General features: G+C 36.2%; 1 pseudogene across 1 annotated transcript; it reads left to right on the top strand.

Moving 5' to 3' along the window:
• The first annotated feature begins 2648 nt into the window (after positions 1–2648).
• Positions 2649–3022, top strand: LOC102868540 (annotated as a pseudogene). Its single transcript, XR_438922.1, has one exon. The product of XR_438922.1 is annotated as an SUB1 homolog (S. cerevisiae) pseudogene (transcript).
• Positions 3023–15486: the final 12464 nt, after the last annotated feature.

Here is a 15486-nt window from a genome sequence, read left to right as displayed (position 1 = left end):
TATCCCAACTTATTCTCTCTTCCTATGATACTTCATGTTTTAAATGACAGATGCAGCCCTGAATGTGCTTACTTACCAGTCTATGCCGGGATATTTGGAGGACAGCTGCCTGACCAACTGACAGAAGAGATCTGTATGTATTCCCATTCTCAAGAAAGATGATCCAACAGAATGTGGAAATTATAGAGCAATATCATTTATATCACGTGTAAAATACTGAAGATCATTCAAAGATGTCTAGAACTGCTGAAAAATCATTCAAAGATGTCACAGATAGGGAACTACCAAAAGTTCAAGCTGGATTCTTAACAGGTTGTGGCACTTATTGTCGATGTCAGATGGATCATAGCTGAGAGAAGAGAATACCAGAAAAAAAATGTCTATTTATGCTTTATTGATTATTCAAAGGCATGTCACTGTGTGGATAATAAATTATGGCTAACACTGACAAAAATGGGAATACCAGAACACTTAATCATGATTGTATAAAACTTACACCTAGACCAAGAAGCTGCTGTGTGAATAGAGCATGATTTAAAATTGGGAAAGGTGGGCATCACGGTTGTATCCTTTCTCCTTATCTATTCAATCTGTATGTTGAGCAACTTATTAGAGAAGCAGTGCGATTGGCCCAGGATAGAGCAGGGTTTAGGGCTGCTGTACATAGGGTCGCTATGAGTCTCAAGCGACTCGACAGCACATAACAACGTGAAAGGAATGTGACATCAGGACTGGAGGAAAACTCAATAACCTGCATTATACAAATGATATAACCTTGCTTGTTGAAAGTGGAGGACTTGAAACACTTGCTGCAGAAGATCAAACACTGTAGCTTCAAAAATGGATTGCATCTTAACATCAAGAACACAATAATATTCACCACTGGACCAACAGACAAAATCATGAAAGATGAAGATTGAAACTGTTATTGATTTCATCTTACTTGGATTCACACACTAGACACGAGCAGTCAGATCAGGAGACTTACTGCACTGGGGAAATTTTCAGTCAGGGACCTCTCCAAATTACTGAGGAGCAAGGATGTTAGTTTGAGGACTAAGGTGCACCCGATTTAAATAATGGTCTTTTTAATCCTCTGCTATGCATCTGAGAGCTGGACAATGAATAAAGATGACACAAGTACTAATGCCTCTTGAGTTGTGGTGTTCAAGATTAATGAATATCCTATGGACAGCCAAGAGGATAGATATATCTGGGAAAGGGTTAAGCCAGATTGCTTCTTGGAAGCAAGGATGGTGAAGCATACTCTCGTATACTCTGGACATGTTGCTAGGAGATGCTATTATTTGGAAAAAAATATCAGGCTTAGAAAGGTGGACTGCCACAGTGACCACAGCAATGGGCTCAAATATGTCAGAGACATGGTTTAGATTTACTCTTCATAGGGTTGCCAATGAATCATACTCGACTCAACAGTACCTAGTATTAATAATGATGCCTAAAGTGTAAAAGCAAACATTCTGTACATGAAGTTACCAAGATTATAATATTTTTATATAAATAATGCACAAGTACAATTTTTTTATAAACCATGAAACTTTTAAGGGTAGTTTTTAAATCTCTTAAATATTTCTGTCTTCTTTCGGACTACATGGTAGGACTGTCTTTCATTGTCTCATTAAGTATAGCCATGTGACTTGTCCTGGTCAATGAAATATGAGCAGACATGTTAAAGGAGCCACTATTCTCTACTATCAACATTCCCATCAAGGTGTTAATAAAAGCTCATGCATGTTCATCAGCCTGGTTTCCTGAATGTCTGTGGTGTAAAGAAGGCCCATACCAGCCTGCACTGAACATGTAATTAGTATGAACTTTTTCTGTGTTAAACTGCTGAGATTATTTGGAGGAAAGGAGACTAATTAATCCAGCATAACCTAGTTGAAATAAAAAACCCATTTTAAGAGATTATGAACAAAAGCTCTTAGGTTAAATAGTTTTTTAAAATGGGCTAGTACCTTGTATGTTGATTATTATTGGCTTAGAGGTTAGCAAAGTATTTTCAGGCAGATGTGTAGAAAAGAATTAGTCTGCATAGACAAATGAAAGGGTGCAAGAAAATTTCAGAAAACAGGGACTTGTAGGATTGAAAAGGCAATTGTTTCAAGCTCAAACTATTAAAGATAAAATTACAAATTAAAACACTGTGAAAGGCTCAGATTATATTAAAGTATCTCAAAGCAAGAGTTCAAATAAGGAAACAACATCCAGTAAATCCTTTCTCTTGGACAAAGTGGCTTCTGGAAAAGCACTCAAAGCTATGGCTTTCCCCTCAGTATCTGTCAAGTTGAAGCTACTGGCAATCAAATAAGAAAAGGATAAGAAAGAAAAATAAGATCCAGCAAATCTAAATTGTTCAGTGCCCATCCACGTTAACCACACCTCATAGCAACTCTATGAACAACTGATTGAAAACTTGCCCTATCCAGCACAGTCCTCATGATCTCTGCTAATTCTCAAGCTCATTGTTGAAGTCACTGTGTCAATTCATCTCATTAAGCCTCCCTTTTGCTGACCTTTCTCATGATTTTTTCCAAGGACTGGCCTCTCCTGACAGCAAACCTAAGTACTATATCTATAAAAAATTGGGAGCGAGCAGGCGGCTGTTCGGCTTCAGGAGTGGAACAATGCCTAAATCAAAGGAACTTGTTTCTTCAAGCTCATCTGGCAGTTGATTCTGATAGTGAAGTCGACAAGAAGTTAAAAGATAAAAAAGCAAGTTGCTCCAGAAAAGCCTGTAAAGAAGCAGAAGACTGGTGAAACCTCCGGAGCCCTGTCCTCCTCCAAGCAGAGCAGCAGCAGGGATGATAACATGTTCCAGATTGGAAAAATGAGATACGTCAGTGTGCGAGACTTTAAAGGGAAAGTCCTAATTAATATTAGAGAATATTGGATGGATCAAGAAGGTGAAATGCAACCAGGAAGAAAAGGTATTTCTCTAAACCCCGAGCAGTGGAGCCAGCTGAAGGAACAGATTTCTGACACTGTAAGCAAACTGTAAAATCAGAGCCATAGAAAACCTGTACTGTTCTAGTCGTTTTAATCTGTCTTTTTACATTGGCTTTTATTTTCTAACTGTTGTTTTCCAAGCTATTGTATATTTGGATTGCAGAACAATTTGTAAGATGAATATTTCTTTTTTTTTAAATGTGCATTATTAAAAATGTTCTGAGTGAAGCTAATTGTCAACTTTATTATGGGGGATTGCTTTATGCCCACCACCTAATGTAAAATAAAATCAAGTAATAAAAAAAATTGATATGTTTATCAGTACATGGAACTAACAGGAATCAAACAGAAAAGCCTAGTCAGTCAGTCACACAAAGAAATTGTAAATTAAAACTAAAGGTACCCAAATGAGATACAATAACCCTTGGGCCTTCCCCAATCTTCTATGAGTAAGAAGCAGACCAGGAAATCTACTTGGCTGACAAGAATGATTATCTTCCAATGCTTACCCTTCAGACATGGACAAATAAGGGCATTAATCACGAGCCCTAGACAACCATAAACTGATGAGTCCCTCAAAGAAACAGGTCTGAAGCTGAATCAAGTAAGAGTACTCGAAATTGGTGGCTCTCACAATGTCTTTCTCATGAGTTCAGAATTGATACAGGCTAAACTGTATTTCTCTCATTTTCCATCTTAGTAGGAATTTTTACTGCAATTTTTCAATTCTGGCTCTACCACTATAAATTGGCGGTGGCTGAAAGGGTAGAAAAATTGTACCTTTCGTCCTAGGAAGTCAGATAAAGAGAAACCGTATCTGTTCCCCACAAAGAGAGTGTAATATAATATACTACCTAGAAACTATGTTTTTAGTATGATAACTGAATGGGACTTTTGGACTATCTCCCTTAGGGAGGAAGAGTGAATTGAAAGTTGCAGCTATCAATACTGTTAAACTATTTCCAGATAACACTCTGTGGTAGATTCTGCTCTGGCCAATGAAAGTGAAGTGATATGCCATCTCCAGGTGAAAGTTTTAAAGCCAGTGCACCATTTTACCATTATTTCCTGCCTTGGCAATCATGGATGGAGCTTTCATCAGTGGGAAGCCTTTAAAAAAAGTTCTCCTGAAGACCTCTACTGGACATGATGTCTAAGTAACCATTTAACATGTTATACGACGTATCTGAGATTTGAGGTTTTCTTTTACTGATTAACATAAAAGTCTCTAATGAAAATGCTCTAAAAAGTTATCACCGTCATTTTCAGAATCTTCTCTTAGATCTACACTTATTAGGAGTATCTCTAAGTTCTCTGAAAACAGGAGGAGCATGATCTTGGATGCATTACTTTATTCTGTGCCCCAATTTCTTTTATAAAACTGTACTAATTGTCTCATAGTGTTGGGGATTTATATTTATATATGTTTTTATATTTTTTTTCTTAATACAGTGCCCTAGCACATAGTAGGAACTCCTAGTGTTTGCTATTATTATTAATACCTACCAAGTTTGCTGTAGATTCAGTTGTGCTATAAACACCTGATGTTTCATAGTCTTGCTCTAGAGGTTAAAGACAAAGTAAAGTAAAAAAATATTATTTTATAGTTTGAAATTCCATACGTAATGATGAATGTCAAATTATATCTAACTCTCACTGACCTGAAGGATAAATATATTCTTCATGGTATCCTCCTAGGAAAAAAAAAGATAAGACAGAAGTTTTAACTAAATCTGTCCAGCTGAGCAAATGAAAATGCCCAGGACCTGCTCTTTTGCAAGTTTTGTGGTCATATATGCAAAACTAAAATGTATACATCTTTAAAATAACTGATTTCTGCTTTAGACCATTAGATGATCATTAGATATTGAAGCTAGAGATTGGCTGTAAATAATTAAAATACTGTTTTATTAAACCTCTGAAAATTCCCTTATTTCATCCTAGTTCATGCAGAGGTGACAATCTCTCCAGTGAGGCAGTTAAACATAATGGCTCTGGAGGTAGCACTGCCAATGTATGAATTCTGATTGAATGATATTAGACAGATTACTTAATTTTCTCACTGTAAAATTAGAATAGTACCTAGATCTTACAGAGATTTTTAAGATTATTAAACAAGTTAATGTGTAAAAAGCACTTAGAACAGTGCTTGATACATGATAAAAACTCAGACGGTAGTTATGAAGTATTTGTAATATTACCCATAGTTTATTTAAGTGGACATTAAAAGCATGTATCTATCATGCTTTGCCTGTTTTTTAGCCAGTCTGAGGTAAGTAATCAATTTTAAAGCAATGTCTGTGCAGTGGAGTAACAATTTAAAGCAGACATATCATTGAAATGCACAGAAAGTCAATTCTTAATTAGGCAGCTGCCACTAAAATGTCACAAGTCAAAAGTGGATTAAGTTTTTAAACAATCAACCACAGATGCATGCAATATGGTATAAAGTGAGAACAAAGAAGTGAGTCCTCCAAATATGCCATTATATGTGAGCAAGTACATCTGAAACTCTCCATAGTGCTACAGGGAAAAGACAAAGAAAAGAGTAAATTTTCTTGAATAAATGTATGTACATGCATAATAAAATCTTCACAGACCACTCTTGCTAGATTTTTTGGTCCTCATTAGGTTTATAGAAGTATCTACTGTCTTCCACATAAACAGCAGAAAGTATATAAAAAATAAGGAACCTGTCAAATCCACAGCTGGTCTGTTAGAGCAGGAGGGACAATCTCCTCCTGTACCAGTCGAATCTGATTCGACAGCACACACACACACACACAATAATAATAAAAAAAAGTTAGAAAAAAAAGACTACAATTAAAAATAAGGAACCTGACAGATAAATCTTTTAGATTACAAAAGTCATTTAGAGTATTTTACCTTCTTAAGGCATTTGATTCCTCCATAATTGTTTCAGTATGCATATACAATTTTAAAGTAAAATGGTAAACACAATGAAAAACCCATACATCCTCTGATGGGAAGTAATAGAAATGTCAAGGGTATATATATGCTTCAGAGTCAGACAAACTGGGCTCAAAGTTTATCTCTGCCAGTCATAAAGGAAAATATACCATTTATAAGAAATGTATAAATCAGGAAAACTGACAGAAACAGAAAGAATATTAAGTGGTTACCTGAGTGGGGTTTGGAAAACATCAATAGTGACAGCGATACAGGGTTTGTTTTTGGTATGACAAGATACTAAAACATTGATTATAGTGGTAACTGCAGAATTCCAGGAATACACTGAAGCCATTGACTTGTATACTTGAAATATACAAGTGATCTGTATGATATGCAAATTAAATTGCAGTAAGGCTATTATTTAAAAAGTTTAACCTGTTATATATCAAGGATATGCCCTTAGACACTGATGGGCATAATACATTCCCTAAAGTCACACTGTAAGGATATTAAATTATGAACTTCTATTACTTTTAATATTAAATTATGAACTTTTTAATTATAAAGTACTTATTTCAGTGACTGACACACAGAATTTAATAACCAATAACATTTATAGGTCAAGAAGAATTTTCTGGGCACTTATTTTATAGTATATTATAAAATATCACCCAACCCATTGCCATAGAGCAGACTGCAACTCACAGCAACCATGTAGAGCAGAATAGAAATGCCCCTTACATGTAGTTTCCACGGCTCTAAGTCTTTACAGATGCAGACTGTCTCATTTTTCTCCAGTGCAGCAGCCGGTAAGTTCAAATTACTGACAGTTTTTTTAGCAGCCAAATACCTTAACCACAGCACCAATAGTCATAGTCATACATATGGTGAAGCAGTCAAAGTCATACAGATGGTGAAGATAACTGGTGGATATGCACTCGGCTGCTAAGAGAAAAGTCGGTTGTTCAAACCCCTCAGGAGAAAGACACAGCTTTGGAAATCCTATAGGGCAGTTCTATTCTTTCCTATAGGGTCCCTATAAGTTGGAAGGACTTGAGGATTACAGTATGGTTTTTTCTTGTTGAGAGTGTTATGAATATACACAGCACGATATAAACTAATAGTTTCTATGTGTAAAGTCAGTGAAGGTGATTACATTCTTCGAGTTGTGCAACTCTTCTCACCTTCCTTTTCTGAGTTGTTCCTTCCACATTAACATAAACTCAGTTCCCTTTGTTTCCTAACTTTGGAGTTAAGTTGATCCAATATAATCCTCCATATACAGTTCTCATAACAGCACAATGCCCAAGAGTTGGATTATTTGGGAAAATAAAAGGAGTTTTCCATCCAAAAACTTTATGAAAACTCACTTTAGTATGATAAAAAAAAGTGTTACCTATTAAAGACATATTTTGCTACTTTGATGTGCTGAAAATTTGTTTCTTATTCACAGTGACATGTAGATCACAGCAGAACTGCCCCATTAGATTTCCTAGGCTGTAATCTTTATGAGTAGATTAAAAAAAATTCTTTTTTCCACAGAGTTGCTAGTGGGTTTGAATTTTAATCAGTAGCTGACCACATAGCTATTATGTCACCAGGTCTCATAAAGGCCTATGAAGAGAGCTGAAAATAAGTTATAGCAATGTAGTAGCCTACTGAAATAGAATTCTGTCCTCTTGAAATACCAAAACATTTTGAAATACATAGCAAACATTTAGACAAGAACTGGTTAACTTCTCAAAAGCTACTAAAACTGAGAATACAAATTACTACTAAAATGGAGAAACCAAATTGAACACTTCAAAGTCCTAATGTACTAATGCTACAAAAATAATTTTTTTAAAAAAAAATCTTACATATATAATTTTTTAAACCCTAATTGACTCACCATTGTCATTGTGGCCATCACTTTCTTCTAAATTTAAAGTCTGTTTGTCAGAACCATGTCCTTGTCTTGCAATACAGTATCCTGAAGAAGCAGGAACCATTGTGGAAGGGCCAGCTTGGTTCTGTATCAAAAAGACAAGAATATGCTCTGGTAGTGCAGTCCATAGGGTGCTACACTGTCAACCCTCTCTTTCTAGCAGTTTGAGTCCAGCAGTAGCTCTGTAGGAGAAGATCTCCTCCCCTACAATTTATAGCCTCTGACAATCTGTTGTATGGTCATCTATGAGTTGTTTCTGACTAAAGCAATGAAATGAAATAAAAGATGCATGCAGTTCCCCCTAGGTAGTAAAAATACAAAGAATACAAAAGCTTGTTAGGTATTTTGAAAGTTGATTAAAGAAATCAGACGATAAAAATGTGACCTGCTCTTCCAGATAATTCTCTACGTTTATACATTTATGTAGCAGTAAATGGCTTTCTGAATCTAAATAGGGGAATAAGAACCAGTCAAGGAAATAGAATATATTAATCCACAACCACATAAGAGCCTGAGGGATGCAAACGAATTGAACCTGACTACCAAGCAAAAAAGACCAATTCATGAAGCTGAGCAAATAATCTGTGAAGCTGGACTCAAAGAAGAGGAGCGTGAGATTGGAGGAAGACTCATCAACAACCTGCATTATGCAGATCACACAACCTTGCTTGCTGAAAGTGAGGACTTGAAATGCTTGCTACAGAAGATCAAGGACTACAGCCTTCAGTATAGATTCGATCTTAACATCAAGAAAACAAAGGTCGTCTTCATGGGGCCAATAGACAACATCATGATAGAAGGAAAAAAGCCTGAAGTTGTCAACAACTTTTTCTTGCTTAGATCAACAATCATCATTCTTGGTACCAGCAGTCAGGATATATTGCATTGGGAAAATCAGTGACCTCACCAAAATACTTAAGAGCAATAATGTCAGTTTGAAGAGTAAGATGTGCCTAATTCAGGCTATGGTATTTTCAATCAGTTGCTATGCATTTGATAGTTAATGAATAATGATAGAAAAATAATTATCATCTTTCAGTTGTGCTGTTGGAGATGAATGCTAAATATTCCATGAACTGCCAAAAGAGCAGATGGACGTTGACTTGGAGAAAGTATGAAGCTTCTTGGAGGCAAGCTTCATCTTACATACTTTGGGCATGTTGCTAGGAGAGACTACTCCTTGAAAAGGGACATCATGCTTGGAAAAGATGGAAGGTGAGTGAAAAGAGAGGAAGACCCCCAATGAGATAGGGACTGCAGCAATGGTCAGTGTGTCAGAGATGAAATTAGCACAGGATAGGTCAGGATTCAGATCTCTTGTTCACAAGGTTGCTATGAGCCACTCTCGACTCTAAGGGATGTACCAATAACCATTATCAATCTAAAGGTTGGTGGTTCAAAATCAGGTATCCTAGAAGAAAAGGTCTGGTGACCTCTTTGAAGATTAACTCACTTCTCTCAAGTAGATTCCAATTTATAGTGACCCTCCATCAGTCTTCTGAGGCTATAAGTCTTTATGGGAAGAGACAATTCATCTATCTTCTTTGAAGTAGCTGGGGGATTTGACATGTTCCAAACTATGTCACCAGAGCTCCTTTTGTAAAGTTTACAGCCAAGAAAAACATCATGAAGCAGTTCTAGTCTGTAACACATGGAGTCATCACGCTGTTGGACCTGACAGCAATGGGTTTGGTTTGATCTATTTCTACCCTCTTCTCTAACAAATGAAACAAAACTTCTTGTCTCCTGTTTCTAGGGATTCGCAGCACAGCCTCTTACCACTAGGCCACTAGAGCTCCATCTCCATGATATGATGATTACCTAACTAGACAGACACATTCTTGAGGAAAACGGATTACTCCTGTCTTGTGATGATTAAACAGCTAACTAGAAAGATACCATCTTGAAGCCTAGCTGTTAGATTCTACTGCATCATGAAGCTTCAACTGTGGTTCACAGTCCTAGTGAGGGGTCTCTTGATGGTTTTAAAAAAAATCCAGCCCCAGCCGCCCCTCACCAAGACTACAGCATTGAGGAGTGAAGTATGGACAACCTCAAGATTGACCCAGATGACTAGGCCATGCCTAGAATAATATGACACAGAGAACGACTCATATGATTACATATATGATGACTAGGAATATGCAATGCTCCAGAACCAGTTCCATGAACATTCCAGAATCAAAGGAGTATTTCAACACACCTGAAGACAGCTCAGCCCTGGAAGTGGAGTCTACTCCACTGTTATAGCCCAGATGAAATTTCACTCCTGCCATTATGCCCTTCTACCCCCTACAACAATAAAGAATTATAAAAAAATAACAACTCAAAGTAAAAAGTCAAATGACCCAGCAGAAAGGATTTTATTGTTTGTAAATCAAACTGAAATACATATCCATATTTTCTTTAAAGAATGTCTTTTGACTACAGCTTGCACACACTTACAGGTAAAGTGGAATAAGCAGCCTCATCGCCTTCCTCAACTGTATAGTAAGCAACAGTTTCTTCCATGCCTCTGGGTATTTGTCCATTTTCTGAGGCAAAGCCATACTGGCATTCCTTATTCATACTCTGCACTTGGCGATGGCTTCTTCTAAAAGAACTTAGGCAGTTTAGATAGTTAAAAGAGGATAAAACAATAGAAGTATGGAACTTTTTATAATTACTAACAGTGGAAACGTCGCAAAATTGACTCGCCTTTAAAATCAGTTCATCTAGTTGTTCAGTAATAAAAGCAGACTTACTCATTTTCCATTACTTTTCAACACTTAAAAATTCACTTACCGAGATCTATAGAAGTTGTCATAGTTCTGGCAGCACCTTTTACCTGGACCAGGGTAGAAATGAACTTTAGGGCTAATCATGTTGTGCTTATTCATAAAGCGAGCTGAATCCCTAAGAATAAATGAAAAAGAAAACAACTCTTTACTCATAAGTGCTTGAGCAGTCAGTCATTCTCTGTAGTTAAAATACCTGATGTATCATCCTAAAAGTTTCCGAATACTTGTGCAATTGAAAAAGAGCTTTGATATTCTTAATGCTGCAATTAAAAATCCATTATTAATGGATACTGCATACCATATACATAATCACATCAGCATTTATACTTGAAAGCATTCAATTTTCTAGCATCTCTTCAACTGTTTCCTATTTCCCTAGACTGTGACAATACAAGACTGCCAATCGGTTCATTTAACAAGAATTTCAGTATCAGTTCCATCCTCTCTACTCCCTTTAGACAGAGCTTATGAAGGGAACACAATATATAAACCTTAATTAGTTGTAAGATCTAAAATTAGATGTGGATTATCGTGAAAGTTAGTTAAGTCTTACCTGGGTATCCCATAACCCCGGCCTTGTCTCTGAGGTGAATGTTGAGGATGAAAATGTTCATTAGACCCAAAATTGGCAGCTGCTTGTGAATAGTGCATTGGAGAGTCATGCCTATAATGCATAGTTTGCTGAAGCCTAGGTGGGAGGAGCGTGTCTGCCTTATTGTAAGCCATAGTCATATAAAATTCTTTCCCTCTAACTTTCTTGAACATTTTCTTCCGTTGCTTTATGTCTATCTCTGACACAGCTGTAAAACAAAGAAAGCAGTAAATAAGTTTTAAAACCAAAGCAAAAGATCCAGTGACAACAACACTACCACCACCTAAACCTTCTAATTTCTTACCACTAAGCCATAAGAACTCCCCAGAGGCAGTGTTAGTTATCAAAATTGAGTCATCTAGTCACCTATGCTATTATTTCCCAAGAAATTATTCTTTATTAATGCCTATAGTTGATTCTGTGATGCGTTTTTCCAGTTCTACAAAAAATTTTCCCCCTTCAGTTTGATATTCTAAAATTCATTCTACTACAAGTTCACATGAAGTCTTCTAGAAAAGTGAATGTCAACTTACAGAGCTCTGGTGGCTTTAAGCAGCTGCACTGCCAACCCAAAGGAACATGTTTTGAATCCACCAGCTGCTCAACGGGAGATAGACTGATAATCTCCTCCTGTGCATTTTACTGTCTCTGAAAACCCATTGGAGGGTCAGCTATGAGTCACTTCCAACTCAACTATACACAACAACTTGCCTCACTAGGCTTAAGCATGGTGAATATTATGAGGATGGCACATGATAAAGTAGTTTTGCTCTGCTGTGCACAGGGTCACTATGAGTTAAAGGTGACTTGGTGATACTTAATAACTCTTCATAACCACATTCACGGATATGGCACTGTCTGGAGACATTTTTAGTTGTCACAACTGGAAAGAGGCTGCTACTAGCATCTTCTTGTTGTGTGCCATTGAACCAGAACCAATTTACAGCTGACCCTCTAGCAGGATTTTAGAGGCAAGAGATCACACGGGAGGAAACCCTCCATCTTTCTCCCATGGAGCAGCTGGTGTATTTGAACTGTGTACCTTTGTTAGCAACATAATTCCTTACCACTAAACCACCAAAGCTCCCTACTGACATCTAGTAAGTAGAAAAGACAAAGCTACCATTAAGTTTATTTAATAAGAATGTCAGTATATTAGTCACATTGTACAGGATTTCTCTCTTAATGAGGAATTATCCAGCCCAAAATGTCAGTAGTGCTGAAGTTCAGAAACCCAGGATAGAACAGAGTGGAGTCATAACTGTTTTTCTTAAAAAGTACAATGTGACCTAATGAGAGATTACAAGAGTAAAAAATCACCTTCAGCATACGAACCTATTTCTGGGACATAGCTCCCAGGCATTTTGGGGTAGCTTCTTCCTTTTCGACTGGGGATTACATTCCAGGCTGGAACAGGCGTCACCTGAGTAACTGGTTTCAAGTTAGCCAGTGGAACTACATGCCTAAAGTTACCGAGATATAAAGTAATTGTAAAACAGGCTTAATAGTCATGCAAAACACATGCCCCAGTCCTCTTGTTTAAACTGTATTCTAATTAAATATGTTGATGTTGCTGTTGCTCTTCCCTGATTATGTTTGGGATTTTTAGGGTAGACACATAAGTTTTCTGGTATAGTTTGTACAGTGTTTAATTTCACAGCTATTTGTAGCACCTATCACATCCCAAAGGAAACACTGTGGTAGGCTGTTAAAATTAAAAAATATTTGCTGCTCTCCCTTGGAAAGATTTTTGTTTCTGAAAACCCCTGGCATCAGGCTTGGTTATAGTCAATAAAATGTAAACACATGCTTCAAGAATCAGCATATGGCTTGCCATGTTACAATTTTTTTTTAATGTCTGTGATCATGGAAATGTGAATCAAGATTGAGCTTTTTTTCTGCCCAATACCCTTTTTGCTAACACACTATATATTTGCTTGTTACATGAGTGATAAATTAACTACACTGTTAGGATGCTGTTGAGGCTAGACCAGCATGATTCTCAAAGTAGGTCAGTAGCAGCATCATGTAGACATTACAATTACAGGAACTCTGGGGATGGGGTCCACTCATTTGTGTTTTAACAAGTTTTCCAGGTTAATTCTGTTGCATGCTAAATTTGACACAAACACTAGACTTAGCTTATCCTGATAATACCAAAGGAACAGCAAACCAGCATCCCAATTAATCTCAACAGTTTTATAACAATTCTTTTGTGCTTAATTTAGTACTTCTAATAATTCTGTGGTAGTGCTTTTGAGATTTGGCTCTTCAGTATATATGCTTATAATTACAGAAAAGTCAACATACAACTTAGGTTTGTCCCAGATATAGGAAAGGCCTATATCCCAGTAAGTCCTACCTACTACCATCCTAGTAATTATCAACTTCATATAAGTTGATAATTTGTATTATAAAATATAGGTTATAAACTATAAATTTCTATTGCAAACATAAAAACTGTATTACATCCTAGTAATTATCAACTTGTTATATAAGTTAATAACTTGTTATAAAGGCATCAAGAGTCAAAGATTATAGTAATTAAACAAATTATTATAATCTCACTTTTCTGCCAGTTCTTCTATGAAGACTGTTAATGAATTGTTCTCATTTCCAACTTCCTGAATGTGAGCATTGTAATACTTTCCACCAGATTCCAATTGAACCTAACAGAAGAGAACAAAGAATTAAGACTAGTTGCAAGTTTACTGGCAGAGGTGACTTCTGCCCAACAAAAGTACCGCTTTTCCCACATGGAATTGAGTGTTGACTCTTTAAAGTAGTTGGTGTTAATACTGGTGCAGAGGAGGCAGCACATATGAAAACTATCTGCCTTAAATGGAAACATAAACTTTGAAATTAAAATGTAACAAATATTTTAATAACATTTCCTAGTATTTTAATAAGCAATGCTTATTAATTATTAAAATTCCAATACTGATGTAACAAATTACTGATTCTCTAAAGAAAAATCTGACCTGACACTTGTCTCCCAAATAGTAGTGTCTTCCAGCATATTCCATGTAATCAGATTTTTGTAGTTCTATCAAAAAGAAAGATCCAAGTCAAGTAAACTGGTGTATTTCTTACTTTATATTATTTAGTTTCCTAATTATTTCACAGTACTTTTGACAATATTAGCAATACAAACTAAAATTTGGAGGAAAAGGAGATGTTCCAAAAGGCCTATTTATCATCATCAGTGGGTTATTCCTGCAATCAGTGTAAGAATATCTACCAAAGTAGTTTTGGGCTTCAAATCATAAATAAATGGGAATTACGAAGCTAAATTTTAGAAATGGTAAGATGACTAAACCAAACCACTGTCATCAAGTCAATTCCAAGTCACAATGACCCTGTAAGACAGAGTAGAACTATCTCTCAGAGTTTAAAGGCTATAAATCTTTGAGGAAACAAACTATCACAGTGATTTTAGTTAGCAGTCAATTGTTTCATCACTCTATCACCAGAGATTTAATGGATCAAATATTCTCATAGCTAACCTATGACTTTCCAGATGGTTTTTGGAGGCTGAAAATAGTATGGGAGGACATTCATTACCCATCGTTCTCTCATGGAGCCACTGGTGGATTTGAACTGCCAAACAGGGGCGCCCTTTGGGTTAGGTTAGCTGTGGCTGGTTGGTTGGTTTACCACCAAAAGTTTTGTCAAATATTAGTATGATACAAATTTAAAGTAACACGATGCAGTGTCTTCAAACCCAAAAGACTTCCTAAGAAGTCAATGCTGTACATGAAATCTAATCTCATTATAGATTTTCTTACTAATCTGTGTTCAAGGGATTTAATATAAAATATTAAGGCTATCGTGAAGATAGCACTTTAAGACCTACGTCAATTTAGTTATAAAATAAGCAATAGTTTATTTTAGGGATTGGCAAACTTATTTTTCATAGATTTTTTGGCATTTTTTCCATTCAGGCCAGATAATAAACATTTTAAAAGTTCTGTGAGCCACAATTCATAAATAAGCAAGTGTAATTATGCTCCAGGAAAACTATGGACATTGAAGCTTGAATTTAATATAATTTGCAGGTGTCATGATGTCCTATTCTTCTAGTATTTTCCCAGCCACTTAAAAATTCTAATCATTCTGAAACAGGTAATGGGGCAGATTTGGCCCATAGGGGCTAGTTTGGCTACATCTATTTATCCAATCAGTAGAAGAATAGTCTAACCACTTTATTTTTTTAATTGTGACTTTAATGAAAATTTACAGAAAAGCTAGATTTTCATTCATTCATTGTTTCACAAAACACTAAAACATAAAATGTTTACTTA

Source organism: Elephantulus edwardii, unplaced genomic scaffold (assembly GCF_000299155.1).
Source record: "Elephantulus edwardii isolate Elephantulus edwardi_28Jun2011 unplaced genomic scaffold, EleEdw1.0 scaffold00083, whole genome shotgun sequence".
Lineage (NCBI taxonomy): Eukaryota > Metazoa > Chordata > Mammalia > Macroscelidea > Macroscelididae > Elephantulus > Elephantulus edwardii.
This window is presented reverse-complemented; position numbering and strand designations above follow the sequence as displayed.